At 34.1% G+C, this 15,809-nt stretch overlaps 1 non-coding gene across 1 annotated transcript; it reads left to right on the top strand.

Annotated features, from left to right (window-relative positions):
- Positions 1 to 1,726: 1,726 nt before the first annotated feature.
- Positions 1,727 to 1,833, top strand: LOC148934182 (small nucleolar RNA R71). Its single transcript, XR_016134798.1, has one exon. It is a non-coding gene; the product is annotated as a small nucleolar RNA R71 (small nucleolar RNA).
- Positions 1,834 to 15,809: the final 13,976 nt, after the last annotated feature.

Below are 15,809 nucleotides of genomic sequence, written 5' to 3'. Positions count from 1 at the left end.
AGTGGAGGTAGAAGGATCCTCCGCTTCAAAGGGATCTTTGGGCTTGGTCAAGTCGGTAGTCATGACTGCTCTGCACTGTTGTTCCATTTTTGCCCGCTTTGCCTCCTCAAATTTTAGCATCTCGCGCTCGATCTTATAGGTGGATTGACTATGATTATCACTGATTGTAATCTCGCCACGACCTGCATCAATCAAAGCTTTGCAAGTGGCAAGAAAATCTCGCCCTAAGATTAGAGGGACGTTCTTGTCTACTTTCATGTCAAGCACAATAAAGTCGGCGGGAAAAATAAAATCATCAACCTTAACTAGGACATCCTCAATCATACCTACAGTCTTGATAGACGAGTTATCTGCCAACCTGAGTGTTACGTCTGAAGATTTGAGTGGCCCAATGTTGAGCTTTTCGTAGTACTTCAGTGGCATGAGATTGATGGACGATCCTAAATCGCACAGTGCTTTGTCAACTTTTCCTTCTCCAATTCGGCATCTAATGATGAACTGGCCCGGATCTCTTTGCTTCACTGCCCTTTCCTTTTGGATGATCTCGCTGCAATGATGCGGTAGCTTAAGGTCGGCTTTAGTCGGCTTTTTCTTCCTCATTACCGCCTCCCTTAGTAGCTTTGCATACTTTGGTATCTCCTGCAACGATTCAACAAGAGGAATGTTAGTATGGACCTTGCAAAACATGTTAAGGAAATGCTTGAACTGCTCTTCAAGCTTGAACTTCCTCTTTGGCTGAAAAGGGAGTACAATCCCGTTGTGCCGCACAAGCTCCTGCTTAGTGGACGATTCTGCCTTGTCAGTGGCGGGCCGCTGCGGGGTGTGCGGCGGTTCGCCGGCGACTGGGCAGTCCTGCCTGGTTGGTGTCTCTGCCGTCTCAGTGGCGGGCCGCTGCGTGGTCTGCGGCGGTCCGCCGGCGACTGGGCAGTCCCCAGATTTCTGCTTTGCCACCCACTTCTTGTTAATATCATCCACTCTTGCTGCTGCCTTTGCTCTATCCTCATCTAACTTCTTCTGAATTTGCTCCATTTGAGTGGTAATATTGGTTACAGCTGCCGAGATTGTGTTCATTCCTTGCTCGAGGTTGTTTATCCTTGCTTCGACCACTCCGATCTTGGTGTCATTAATCTTCCTATCTTGCGTAATTACTTCCAAGATTTTCGTGATTCCTTGTTCATACTTGTCTTCCTTCTTCATCGGCTCAACCACTCCTCCTTTGCTAACATTAAATCCTGCAGGGGGTTGCAAGTAATTATTGTTAGAATAAGAAAGATTTGGGTGCGGACGGTTCCCATTATAATTATTGAAATTGCCGCCCCCCTGATTAGGGCGATAATTGTTATTGTAGTTTCTGGGACCGCCTCCTTGCACGTAGTTTATTTCTTCCACAGTTGATATGGCAGTTTCGGGTGCATTGACTGCCACTATGGAAGTTGCCGGAATTGGATCTTCCTTCCTCGAGATGTCCATTTGATCAATCCTGACTCTAAGTTCTGCTAACTCCTTAGCAAAAGAACTTTCTTCGGCCTCTTCTATGGCTGCTACTCTTCTCGTGGCATGCCTTTCCTTCGACCACCCCCGACTATTGGTGGCGAACTCCTCGATCACCGCCATGGCATCCTCTCCTGTCTTTCTTAGAAATCCTCCATTTGCCCCTGAATCAAGCATAGCACATATTTTCTCGTTAAATCCATTATAGAGGATTCCTACCTGATGGTCTATGGAAAAACCATGGTTTGGGCACTTTCGAAGAAGAGCTTTGAAACGAGCAAATGCCTCATAGAGGGGCTCGTCATGGCCTTGTGTGAACTGAAAGATCTCACTTTTGAGCTTCAAAATAGTGCCTGGCAGGTAGTATTTGTCGAGGAAGGTAGCTACGATGTCCTTCCATGTGGAGACCTTTTCTGGTGGCATACTCTCAAACCACTCTTTAGCAGAATCAATCAATGAGAATGGAAAAAGTCTTACCCGTATGGCATCATCGTCGAAACCATTTAATTTCAGAGTGTTTGCGATTTCCACGAATTTGGAGAGATGGCGGTTAGCATCTTCAGTCGCCCTACCTGCAAAAGGAGTTTGCTCGACCCTTTGGATAAGGGGCATGCGTAACTCAAAATTGTTAGCATCAATACGAGGGCCGTTAGGAAAAGTGATCATATTCCCATGATTGAACATGTTCATCACAGGTAATGTTTCTCTGTTCTTCTTTTCCATGGCTTCTCGGGCTGCTCTCTCCGCATCTCTCTCATCCATCAGCAACTTCACCATCTCCTGCAGCTTCTCAATATCTGTTCGGTCACCCAGTTTTCCTGATCCTTTTTCACTTCTTATTATTCTACGAGTTCTTTCAAGCTCTAAATCAAGCGGCTCTAAGATGTACTTCCCAGAACGCGTTCGCATACAAAACCTGCAAGACTCGAAAACAAAAACAAATTAAACTAAAAAAATTAAAACAGAAAGCAATAAAAATCCAAAGTAGTAAAATTATCCGTTTGAAGATATCACTCCAAAGTGAATTGTCTTCCCCGGCAACGGCGCCAAAAACTTGATGCACTTTTTATTTGCACTATAAATACCTGCAAGTATACAGAGTAGGTATAGTATAGCAAAAGGTTAGTACTGGGTATCGAACACGGGGAAGATGTACACAAAGTGTCTATCTTCTACTAGAACTCAATTACTATCTGGAGAAGCAAGAATTATTGGAAACTTTTTGAAAACAGTAAATATTAAAAACAGTAAACAACTAAAAACAAGCAAATCAAGGAGAGAAAAGTATAGAGATAAGGGGAATTCTAGGGATGTGCTTTCGCTTTAATGGTTATACAAATTCCAAACTACAATACCCTAGCACAGTTAATACTTTGAAAGGACGAGTCACCTAGCTTATGCTCATGCGATACAAACGTTGATTACTAACATTAGGGTTGTCAATCCTAACACGTAACTCCAAAAAGCTCCTAAGACCCTTGAAAATTCCTCACTCTCAATTAACAGTGCCATTTTAAAGGAAGCTAACTGTAGTGTCTACTAAGTGGATCTAACTCGCTAGAACTCTGTCACAGTTATGAAGCAAGTTGTATTGAATCATACATAATTGTGTCACTCAATTATGAAGCATCATGATTAACTTAGGGAAGAAACAAAGTAAAAACAAAACGGATATTAAATAGAAAACGGAATTGTATAACCAAAGTTGCTACTAACACATCCCTAGAATCATATGAGTTTAGTTACACATGACTGAATAAACTAAAAACATAGATTGAAGGGAAAGCAATCTAAACATAAAACTAAAGCAAATAAAACCCGTAGGTTGAATCCTTGTCGTTCTTGATGTTCTTGAAATCCTTCTTCAACTCCTTGCACAATTGAAGTACTCTAGCTTTTGATCTCTATGAATGTGTTCTTGTTGTGTGTCGGAAAAAAAACTTCCTTTTTTTTTATGAAGCTTGAGGTCCTATTTATAGGGGAAGATTATTCCTCATCATAGAAGGAAAAGATCTTAAAAATTTGGTAAATCATGGAGCAAATCTAGGGCTGGTCGGATTCGCCGCCTTTCTCCGGCGGGCCGCCGCACCTTGGCCGGCGGTCGCCGCGTTGGAGTCCAGAGATTCTGACCCTTCGGTGGCGGACCGCCACATGTCCTCCGGCGGTCGCCGGGCGAGACTCTTCTCCTAGCGTAAATTTCCGAGGCGGGCCGCCACATAGCTCTGACCGCCGGGCGCCGGCGGTCGCCGTACAACTTCGCGGCGGTCGCTGGTCGCCGTCTGACTCCAGATTTCCAGACTATGCGTTTTTACTCCCCTTTTCGGCTCAAATATGCACATTTCTCACAAAACACGTCAAAATACCAAAATGTATAGAATATGCAAATAATGGACATGTAGAGTGATTTTGATGATAAAAACGGACCAAATAATGGCCTTAAAACAGTGCAAAATTCGGGCGTATCAGTGGTTTACTTGTTGGCCAAGTAAACCCAACTATAAAGATTTAAGCTTTATATGATCTTTTACGAGGTAACAATGATTAATATGCTCTATTGACCAAAACGATCTTGTCTTTGATGTCATTTTTTTACACATCACACAATGCATGTGCGTGAGAAATTTTCATTCAAAGGGTATGCATGTTGGCCTAGTAAACCAATATATAAAAGTTGTTATGCTTCAAATAAGCTTTTAAGATAAGACAATTACAATGATGATATATCGACCGATATTTTGATGCTATTATCTAACAAAGATCGATTGATGAAAGTTTGTAGGTCATTTAAAAAACACACTCTTATATGAAGGAGGAAATTACAAATAAAATCCTATAGAAAAGAGGAAATTACAACGGAAGTTAGGAGGGCTCGAACTCGGCACCTATAATGTCTAAGCTCCTTGCCGCTAGCAAAAAACGCTCTGGACAAAGTTTGTACGTCATTTGGTTTGAAATGATTGTTTTCCAAGTAAACCTAAATATAAAGATTTAAGCTTTAAATGAATTTCTACGAGATAATTATGATTAATATGCTCTATTGACCAAAATGATCTTGTCTTCAATGCCGTTTCTTTACTGACATCACACTATGTATGTGACAGTATTTATCAGATAAAATTGTGACAAAATATAACGTATATCTTAATCTTCCTCTCTGTGTAGAATAACAAATAAAATTATATGATATAGGAAAAGGATTAACAAAAGCATAATAGTAATAATAAAAAATTACATATCATATCACACATTATGACATTAAGTATTAAAAATCCAACCACACTATGTATGTGTTTGGCCAACTAAATGCTTATGAGTTATGCTTCAAATAAGCTTTTAAGATACGACAATTACAATGATGATATATCGACCGAAATATTCCTATTTTGATGTTATTATCTAACAGAGATCGTATGATGAAAGTTTGTAGGTCATTTGGATTGAAATGCTTTAAATAAATATCTATGAGACAAAGAAGATTAATATGCTCTATTAACCAAAATGATGATTTTCTTCGATGCCATTTCTTTACATACATCCCAATGTATGTGCATGGGAAATTTTCTTTCAATAGGTTTGCTTGTTGGCCAAGTAATCCATATATAAGAGTTATGCTTCAAATAAGCTTTTAAGATAAGTCAATTACAATGATGATATATCGACCGAAATGTTCCTATTTTGATGCTATTATCTAACAGAGATCAATTGATGAAAGCTTGTAGGTCATTTAAAAAAAAAACTCCTATATGAAAGAGGAAATTACAAATAAACTCCTATAGAAAAGAGGAAATTACAACGGAAGTCAAGTGGGCTAGAACTTGGCACCTCATAAACTAATATCTAAGCTCCTCGCCGCTAGGACACAGGCTCTGGACGTAGTTTGTAGATCTTTTATATTGAAGTGGTTTACTTGTTGGCCAAGTAAACCCAACTATAAAGATTTAAGCTTTATATGAACTTTTACGAGGTAACAATGATTAATATGCTCTATTGACCAAAACGATCTTGTCTTTGATGTCATTTTTTTACACATCACACAATGCATGTGCGTGAGAAATTTTCATTCAAAGGGTATGCATGTTGGCCTAGTAAACCGATATATAAAAGTTGTTATGCTTCAAATAAGCTTTTAAGATAAGACAATTACAATGATGATATATCGACCGAAATGTTCCTATTTTGATGCTATTATATAACAAAGATCGATTGATGAAAGTTTGTAGGTCATTTAAAAAAAACACTCCTATATGAAGGAGGAAATTACAAATAAAATCCTATAGAAAAGAGGAAATTACAACGGAAGTCAGGAGGGCTCGAACTCGGCACCTATAATGTCTAAGCTCCTTGCCGCTAGCAAAAAACGCTCTGGACAAAGTTTGTACGTCATTTGGTTTGAAATGATTGTTTTCCAAGTAAACCTAAATATAAAGATTTAAGCTTTAAATGAATTTCTACGAGATAATAATGATTAATATGCTCTATTGACCAAAATGATCTTGTCTTCAATGCCGTTTCTTTACTGACATCACACTATGTATGTGACAGTATTTATCGGATAAAATTGTGACAAAATATAACGTATATCTTAATCTTCCTCTCTGTGTAGAATAACAAATAAAATTATATGATATAGGAAAAGGATTAACAAAAGCATAATAGTAATAATAAAAAATTACATATCATATCACACATTATGACATTAAATATTAAAAATCCAACCACACTATGTATGTGTTTGGCCAACTAAATGCTTATGAATTATGCTTCAAATAAGCTTTTAAGATACGACAATTACAATGATGATATATCGACCGAAATATTTCAATTTGATGCTATTATCTAACAGAGATCGTATGATGAAAGTTTGTAGGTCATTTGGATTGAAATGCTTTAAATAAATATCTATGAGACAAAGAAGATTAATATGCTCTATTGACCAAAATGATGATTTTCTTCGATGCCATTTCTTTACATACATCCCAATGTATGTGCATGGGAAATTTTCTTTCAATAGGTTTGCTTGTTGGCCAAGTAATCCATATATAAGAGTTATGCTTCAAATAAGCTTTTAAGATAAGTCAATTACAATGATGATATATCGACCGAAATGTTCCTATTTTGATGCTATTATCTAACAGAGATCAATTGATGAAAGCTTGTAGGTCATTTAAAAAAAAAAACTCCTATATGAAAGAGGAAATTACAAATAAACTCCTATAGAAAAGAGGAAATTACAACGGAAGTCAAGTGGGCTAGAACTTGGCACCTCATAAACTAATATCTAAGCTCCTTGCCGCTAGGACACGGGCTCTGGACAAAGTTTGTAGATCTTTTGAATTGAAGTGGTTTACTTGTTGGCCAAGTAAACCCAACTATAAAGATTTAAGCTTTATATGAACTTTTACGAGGTAACAATGATTAATATGCTCTATTGACCAAAACGATCTTGTCTTTGATGTCATTTTTTTACACATCACACAATGCATGTGCGTGAGAAATTTTCATTCAAAGGGTATGCATGTTGGCCAAGTAAACCAATATATAAAAGTTGTTATGCTTCAAATAAGCTTTTAATATAAGACAATTACAATGATGATATATCGACCGAAATGTTCCTATTTTGATGCTATTATCTAACAAAGATCGATTGATGAAAGTTTGTAGGTCATTTAAAAAAAACACTCCTATATGAAGGAGGAAATTACAAATAAAATCCTATAGAAAAGAGGAAATTACAACGGAAGTCAGGAGGGCTCGAACTCGGCACCTATAATGTCTAAGCTCCTTGCCACTAGCAAAAAACGCTCTGGACAAAGTTTGTACGTCATTTGGTTTGAAATGATTGTTTTCCAAGTAAACCTAAATATAAAGATTTAAGCTTTAAATGAATTTCTACGAGATAATAATGATTAATATGCTCTATTGACCAAAATGATCTTATCTTCAATGCCGTTTCTTTACTGACATCACACTATGTATGTGACAGTATTTATCGGATAAAATTGTGACAAAATATAACGTATATCTTAATCTTCCTCTCTGTGTAGAATAACAAATAAAATTATATGATATAGGAAAAGGATTAACAAAAGCATAATAGTAATAATAAAAAATTACATATCATATCACACGTTATGACATTAAGTATTAAAAATCCAACCACACTATGTATGTGTTTGGCCAACTAAATGCTTATGAATTATGCTTCAAATAAGCTTTTAAGATACGACAATTACAATGATGATATATCGACCGAAATATACCAATTTGATGCTATTATCTAACAGAGATCGTATGATGAAAGTTTGTAGGTCATTTGGATTGAAATGCTTTAAATAAATATCTATGAGACAAAGAAGATTAATATGCTCTATTGACCAAAATGATGATTTTCTTCGATGCCATTTCTTTACATACATCCCAATGTATGTGCATGGGAAATTTTCTTTCAAGGTTTGCTTGTTGGCCAAGTAATCCATATATAAGAGTTATGCTTCAAATAAGCTTTTAAGATAAGTCAATTACAATGATGATATATCGACCGAAATGTTCCTATTTTGATGCTATTATCTAACAGAGATCAATTGATGAAAGCTTGTAGGTCATTTAAAAAAAAAAACTCCTATATGAAAGAGGAAAATACAAATAAACTCCTATAGAAAAGAGGAAATTACAACGGAAGTCAAGTGGGCTAAAACTTGGCACCTCATAAACTAATATCTAAGCTCCTCGCCGCTAGGACACAGGCTCTGGACGTAGTTTGTAGATCTTTTATATTGAAGTGGTTTACTTGTTGGCCAAGTAAACCCAACTATAAAGATTTAAGCTTTATATGAACTTTTACGAGGTAACAATGATTAATATGCTCTATTGACCAAAACGATCTTGTCTTTGATGTCATTTTTTTACACATCACACAATGCATGTGCGTGAGAAATTTTCATTCAAAGGGTATGCATGTTGGCCTAGTAAACCGATATATAAAAGTTGTTATGCTTCAAATAAGCTTTTAAGATAAGACAATTACAATGATGATATATCGACCGAAATGTTCCTATTTTGATGCTATTATATAACAAAGATCGATTGATGAAAGTTTAAAGGTCATTTAAAAAAAACACTCCTATATGAAGGAGGAAATTACAAATAAAATCCTATAGAAAAGAGGAAATTACAACGGAAGTCAGGAGGGCTCGAACTCGGCACCTATAATGTCTAAGCTCCTTGCCGCTAGCAAAAAACGCTCTGGACAAAGTTTGTACGTCATTTGGTTTGAAATGATTGTTTTCCAAGTAAACCTAAATATAAAGATTTAAGCTTTAAATGAATTTCTACGAGATAATAATGATTAATATGCTCTATTGACCAAAATGATCTTGTCTTCAATGCCGTTTCTTTACTGACATCACACTATGTATGTGACGGTATATATCGGATAAAATTGTGACAAAATATAACGTATATCTTAATCTTTCTCTCTGTGTAGAATAACAAATAAAATTATATGATATAGGAAAAGGATTAACAAAAGCATAATAGTAATAATAAAAAATTACATATCATATCACACATTATGACATTAAGTATTAAAAATCCAACCACACTATGTATGTGTTTGGCCAACTAAATGCTTATGAATTATGCTTCAAATAAGCTTTTAAGATACGACAATTACAATGATGATATATCGACCGAAATATTCCAATTTGATGCTATTATCTAACAGAGATCGTATGATGAAAGTTTGTAGGTCATTTGGATTGAAATGCTTTAAATAAATATCTATGAGACAAAGAAGATTAATATACTCTATTGACCAAAATGATGATTTTCTTCGATGCCATTTCTTTACATACATCCCAATGTATGTGCATGGGAAATTTTCTTTCAAGGTTTGCTTGTTGGCCAAGTAATCCATATATAAGAGTTATGATTCAAATAAGCTTTTAAGATAAGTCAATTACAATGATGATATATCGACCGAAATGTTCCTATTTTGATGCTATTATCTAACAGAGATCAATTGATGAAAGCTTGTAGGTCATTTAAAAAAAAAAACTCCTATATGAAAGAGGAAATTACAAATAAACTCCTATAGAAAAGAGGAAATTACAACGGAAGTCAAGTGGGGTTAAACTTGGCACCTCATAAACTAATATCTAAGCTCCTCGCCGCTAGGACACAGGCTCTGGACGTAGTTTGTAGATCTTTTATATTGAAGTGGTTTACTTGTTGGCCAAGTAAACCCAACTATAAAGATTTAAGCTTTATATGAACTTTTACGAGGTAACAATGATTAATATGCTCTATTGACCAAAACGATCTTGTCTTTGATGTCATTTTTTTACACATCACACAATGCATGTGCGTGAGAAATTTTCATTCAAAGGGTATGCATGTTGGCCTAGTAAACCGATATATAAAAGTTGTTATGCTTCAAATAAGCTTTTAAGATAAGACAATTACAATGATGATATATCGACCGAAATGTTCCTATTTTGATGCTATTATATAACAAAGATCGATTGATGAAAGTTTAAAGGTCATTTAAAAAAAACACTCCTATATGAAGGAGGAAATTACAAATAAAATCCTATAGAAAAGAGGAAATTACAACGGAAGTCAGGAGGGCTCGAACTCGGCACCTATAATGTCTAAGCTCCTTGCCGCTAGCAAAAAACGCTCTGGACAAAGTTTGTACGTCATTTGGTTTGAAATGATTGTTTTCCAAGTAAACCTAAATATAAAGATTTAAGCTTTAAATGAATTTCTACGAGATAATAATGATTAATATGCTCTATTGACCAAAATGATCTTGTCTTCAATGCCGTTTCTTTACTGACATCACACTATGTATGTGACGGTATATATCGGATAAAATTGTGACAAAATATAACGTATATCTTAATCTTCCTCTCTGTGTAGAATAACAAATAAAATTATATGATATAGGAAAAGGATTAACAAAAGCATAATAGTAATAATAAAAAATTACATATCATATCACACATTATGACATTAAATATTAAAAATCCAACCACACTATGTATGTGTTTGGCCAACTAAATGCTTATGAATTATGCTTCAAATAAGCTTTTAAGATACGACAATTACAATGAGGATATATCGACCGAAATATTTCAATTTGATGCTATTATCTAACAGAGATCGTATGATGAAAGTTTGTAGGTCATTTGGATTGAAATGCTTTAAATAAATATCTATGTGACAAAGAAGATTAATATGCTCTATTGACCAAAATGATGATTTTCTTCGATGCCATTTCTTTACATACATCCCAATGTATGTGCATGTGAAATTTTCTTTCAATAGGTTTGCTTGTTGGCCAAGTAATCCATATATAAGAGTTATGCTTCAAATAAGCTTTTAAGATAAGTCAATTACAATGATGATATATCGACCGAAATGTTCCTATTTTGATGCTATTATCTAACAGAGATCAATTGATGAAAGCTTGTAGGTCATTTAAAAAAAAAAACTCCTATATGAAAGAGGAAATTACAAATAAACTCCTATAGAAAAGAGGAAATTACAACGGAAGTCAAGTGGGCTAAAACTTGGCACCTCATAAACTAATATCTAAGCTCCTTGCCGCTAGGACACAGGCTCTGGACGTAGTTTGTAGATCTTTTATATTGAAGTGGTTTACTTGTTGGCCAAGTAAACCCAACTATAAAGATTTAAGCTTTATATGAACTTTTACGAGGTAACAATGATTAATATGCTCTATTGACCAAAACGATCTTGTCTTTGATGTCATTTTTTTACACATCACACAATGCATGTGCGTGAGAAATTTTCATTCAAAGGGTATGCATGTTGGCCTAGTAAACCGATATATAAAAGTTGTTATGCTTCAAATAAGCTTTTAAGATAAGACAATTACAATGATGATATATCGACCGAAATGTTCCTATTTTGATGCTATTATATAACAAAGATCGATTGATGAAAGTTTGTAGGTCATTTAAAAAAAACACTCCTATATGAAGGAGGAAATTACAAATAAAATCCTATAGAAAAGAGGAAATTACAACGGAAGTCAGGAGGGCTCGAACTCGGCACCTATAATGTCTAAGCTCCTTGCCGCTAGCAAAAAACGCTCTGGACATAGTTTGTACGTCATTTGGTTTGAAATGATTGTTTTCCAAGTAAACCTAAATATAAAGATTTAAGCTTTAAATGAATTTCTACGAGATAGTAATGATTAATATGCTCTATTGACCAAAATGATCTTGTCTTCAATGCCGTTTCTTTACTAACATCACACTATGTATGTGACAGTATTTATCGGATAAAATTGTGACAAAATATAACGTATATCTTAATCTTCCTCTCTGTGTAGAATAACAAATAAAATTATATGATATAGGAAAAGGATTAACAAAAGCATAATAGTAATAATAAAAAATTACATATCATATCACACATTATGACATTAAATACTAAAAATCCAACCACACTATGTATGTGTTTGGCCAACTAAATGCTTATGAATTATGCTTCAAATAAGCTTTTAAGATACGACAATTACAATGATGATATATCGACCGAAATATTTCAATTTGATGCTATTATCTAACAGAGATCGTATGATGAAAGTTTGTAGGTCATTTGGATTGAAATGCTTTAAATAAATATCTATGAGACAAAGAAGATTAATATGCTCTATTGACCAAAATGATGATTTTCTTCGATGCCATTTCTTTACATACATCCCAATGTATGTGCATGGGAAATTTTCTTTCAATAGGTTTGCTTGTTGGCCAAGTAATCCATATATAAGAGTTATGCTTCAAATAAGCTTTTAAGATAAGTCAATTACAATGATGTTATATCGACCGAAATGTTCCTATTTTGATGCTATTATCTAACAGAGATCAATTGATGAAAGCTTGTAGGTCATTTAAAAAAAAAAAAACTCCTATATGAAAGAGGAAATTACAAATAAACTCCTATAGAAAAGAGGAAATTACAACGGAAGTCAAGTGGGCTAGAACTTGGCACCTCATAAACTAATATTGCCGCTAGGACACAGGCTCTGGACAAAGTTTGTAGATCTTTTGAATTGAAGTGGTTTACTTGTTGGCAAAGTAAACCCAACTATAAAGATTTAAGCTTTATATGAACTTTTACGAGGTAACAATGATTAATATGCTCTATTGACCAAACCGATCTTGTCTTTGATGTCATATTTTTACACATCACACAATGCATGTGCGTGAGAAATTTTCATTCAAAGGGTATGCATGTTGGCCTAGTAAACTAATATATAAAAGTTGTTATGCTTCAAATAAGCTTTTAAGATAAGACAATTACAATGATGATATATCGACCGAAATGTTCATATTTTGATGCTATTATCTAACAAAGATCGATTGATGAAAGTTTGTAGGTCATTTAAAAAAAACACTCCTATATGAAGGAGGAAATTACAAATAAAATCCTATAGAAAAGAGGAAATTACAACGGAAGTCAGGAGGACTCGAACTCGGCACCTATAATGTCTAAGCTCCTTGCCGCTAGCAAAAAACGCTTTGGACAAAGTTTGTACGTCATTTGGTTTGAAATGATTGTTTTCCAAGTAAACCTAAATATAAAGATTTAAGCTTTAAATGAATTTCTACGAGATAATAATGATTAATATGCTCTATTGACCAAAATGATATTGTCTTCAATGCCGTTTCTTTACTGACATGACACTATGTATGTGACAGTATTTATCGGATAAAATTGTGACAAAATATATCGTATATCTTAATCTTCCTCTCTGTGTAGAATAACAAATAAAATTATATGATATAGGAAAAGGATTAACAAAAGCATAATAGTAATAATAAAAAATTACATATCATATCACACATTATGACATTAAGTATTAAAAATCCAACCACACTATGTATGTGTTTGGCCAACTAAATGCTTATGAGTTATGATTCAAATAAGCTTTTAAGATACGACAATTACAATGATGATATATCGACCGAAATATTCCTATTTTGATGCTATTATCTAACAGAGATCGTATGATGAAAGTTTGTAGGTCATTTGGATATGGTTTAAATAAATATCTATGAGACAAAGAAGATTAATATGCTCTATTGACCAAAATGATGATTTTCTTCGATGCCATTTCTTTACATACATCTCAATGTATGTGCATGTGAAATTTTCTTTCAATAGGTTTGCTTGTTGACCAAGTAATCCATATATAAGAGTTATGCTTCAAATAAGCTTTTAAGATAAGTCAATTACAATGATGATATATCGACCGAAATGTTCCTATTTTGATGCAATTATCTAACAGAGATCAATTGATGAAAGCTTGTAGGTCATTTAAAAAAAAAAAACTCCTATATGAAAGAGGAAATTACAAATAAACTCCTATAGAAAAGAGGAAATTACAACGGAAGTCAAGTGGGCTAGAACTTGGCACCTCATAAACTAATATCTAAGCTCCTTGCCGCTAGGACACAGGCTCTGGACAAAGTTTGTAGATCTTTTGAATTGAAGTGGTTTACTTGTTGGCCAAGTAAACCCAACTATAAAGATTTAAGCTTTATATGAACTTTTACGAGGTAACAATGATTAATATGCTCTATTGACCAAAACGATCTTGTCTTTGATGTCATTTTTTTACACATCACACAATGCATGTGCGTGAGAAATTTTCATTCAAAGGGTATGCATGTTGGCCTAGTAAACCAATATATAAAAGTTGTTATGCTTCAAATAAGCTTTTAAGATAAGACAATTACAATGATGATATATCGACCGAAATGTTCCTATTTTGATGCTATTATATAACAAAGATCGATTGATGAAAGTTTGTAGGTCATTTAAAAAAAAACTCCTATATGAAGGAGGAAATTACAAATAAAATCCTATAGAAAAGAGGAAATTACAACGGAAGTCAGGAGGGCTCGAACTCGGCACCTATAATGTCTAAGCTCCTTGCCACTAGCAAAAAACGCTCTGGACAAAGTTTGTACGTCATTTGGTTTGAAATGATTGGTTTCCAAGTAAACCTAAATATAATGATTTAAGCTTTAAATGAATTTCTACGAGATAATAATGATTAATATGCTCTATTGACCAAAATGATCTTGTCTTCAATGCCGTTTCTTTACTGACATCACACTATGTGTGTGACAGTATTTATCGGATAAAATTGTGACAAAATATAACGTATATCTTAATCTTCCTCTCTGTGTAGAATAACAAATAAAATTATATGATATAGGAAAAGGATTAACAAAAGCATAATAGTAATAATAAAAAATTACATATCATATCACACATTATGACATTAAGTATTAAAAATCCAACCACACTATGTATGTGTTTGGCCAACTAAATGCTTATGAGTTATGCTTCAAATAAGCTTTTAAGATACGACAATTACAATGATGATATATCGACCGAAATATTCCTATTTTGATGCTATTATCTAACAGAGATCGTATGATGAAAGTTTGTAGGTCATTTGGATTGAAATGCTTTAAATAAATATCTATGAGACAAAGAAGATTAATATGCTCTATTGACCAAAATGATGATATTCTTCGATGCCATTTCTTTACATACATCCCAATGTATGTGCATGGGAAATTTTCTTTCAATAGGTTTGCTTGTTGGCCAAGTAATCCATATATAAGAGTTATGCTTCAAATAAGCTTTTAAGATAAGTCAATTACAATGATGATATATCGACCGAAATGTTCCTATTTTGATGCTATTATCTGACAGAGATCAATTGATGAACGCTTGTAGGTCATTTAAAAAAAAAAAAACTCCTACATGAAAGAGGAAATTACAAATTAAATCCTATAGAAAAGAGGAAATTACAACGGAAGTCAAGTGGGCTAGAACTTGGCACCTCATAAACTAATATCTAAGCTCCTTGCCGCTAGGACACAGGCTCTGGACAAAGTTTGTAGATCTTTTGAATTGAAGTGGTTTACTTGTTGGCCAAATAAACCCAACTATAAAGATTTAAGCTTTATATGAACTTTTACGAGATAACAATGATTAATATGCTCTATTGACCAAAATGATCTTGTCTTTGATGTCATTTTTTTACACATCACACAATGCATGTGCGTGAGAAATTTGCATTCAAAGGGTATGCATGTTGGCCTAGTAAATCAATATATAAAAGTTGTTATGCTTCAAATAAGCTTTTAAGATAAGACAATTACAATGATGATATATCGACCGAAATGTTCCTATTTTGATGCTATTATCTAACAAAGATCGATTGATGAAAGTTTGTAGGTCATTTAAAAAAAAAAACTCCT

Source organism: Salvia hispanica, chromosome 1, assembly GCF_029641045.1.
Source record: "Salvia hispanica isolate PSC_SH4W2 chromosome 1, Shi_PSC_v1, whole genome shotgun sequence".
NCBI classification, from domain to species: domain Eukaryota; kingdom Viridiplantae; phylum Streptophyta; class Magnoliopsida; order Lamiales; family Lamiaceae; genus Salvia; species Salvia hispanica.
Note: the sequence above shows the minus strand (reverse complement) of the source record. Positions and strands in the feature narration are given on the sequence as shown.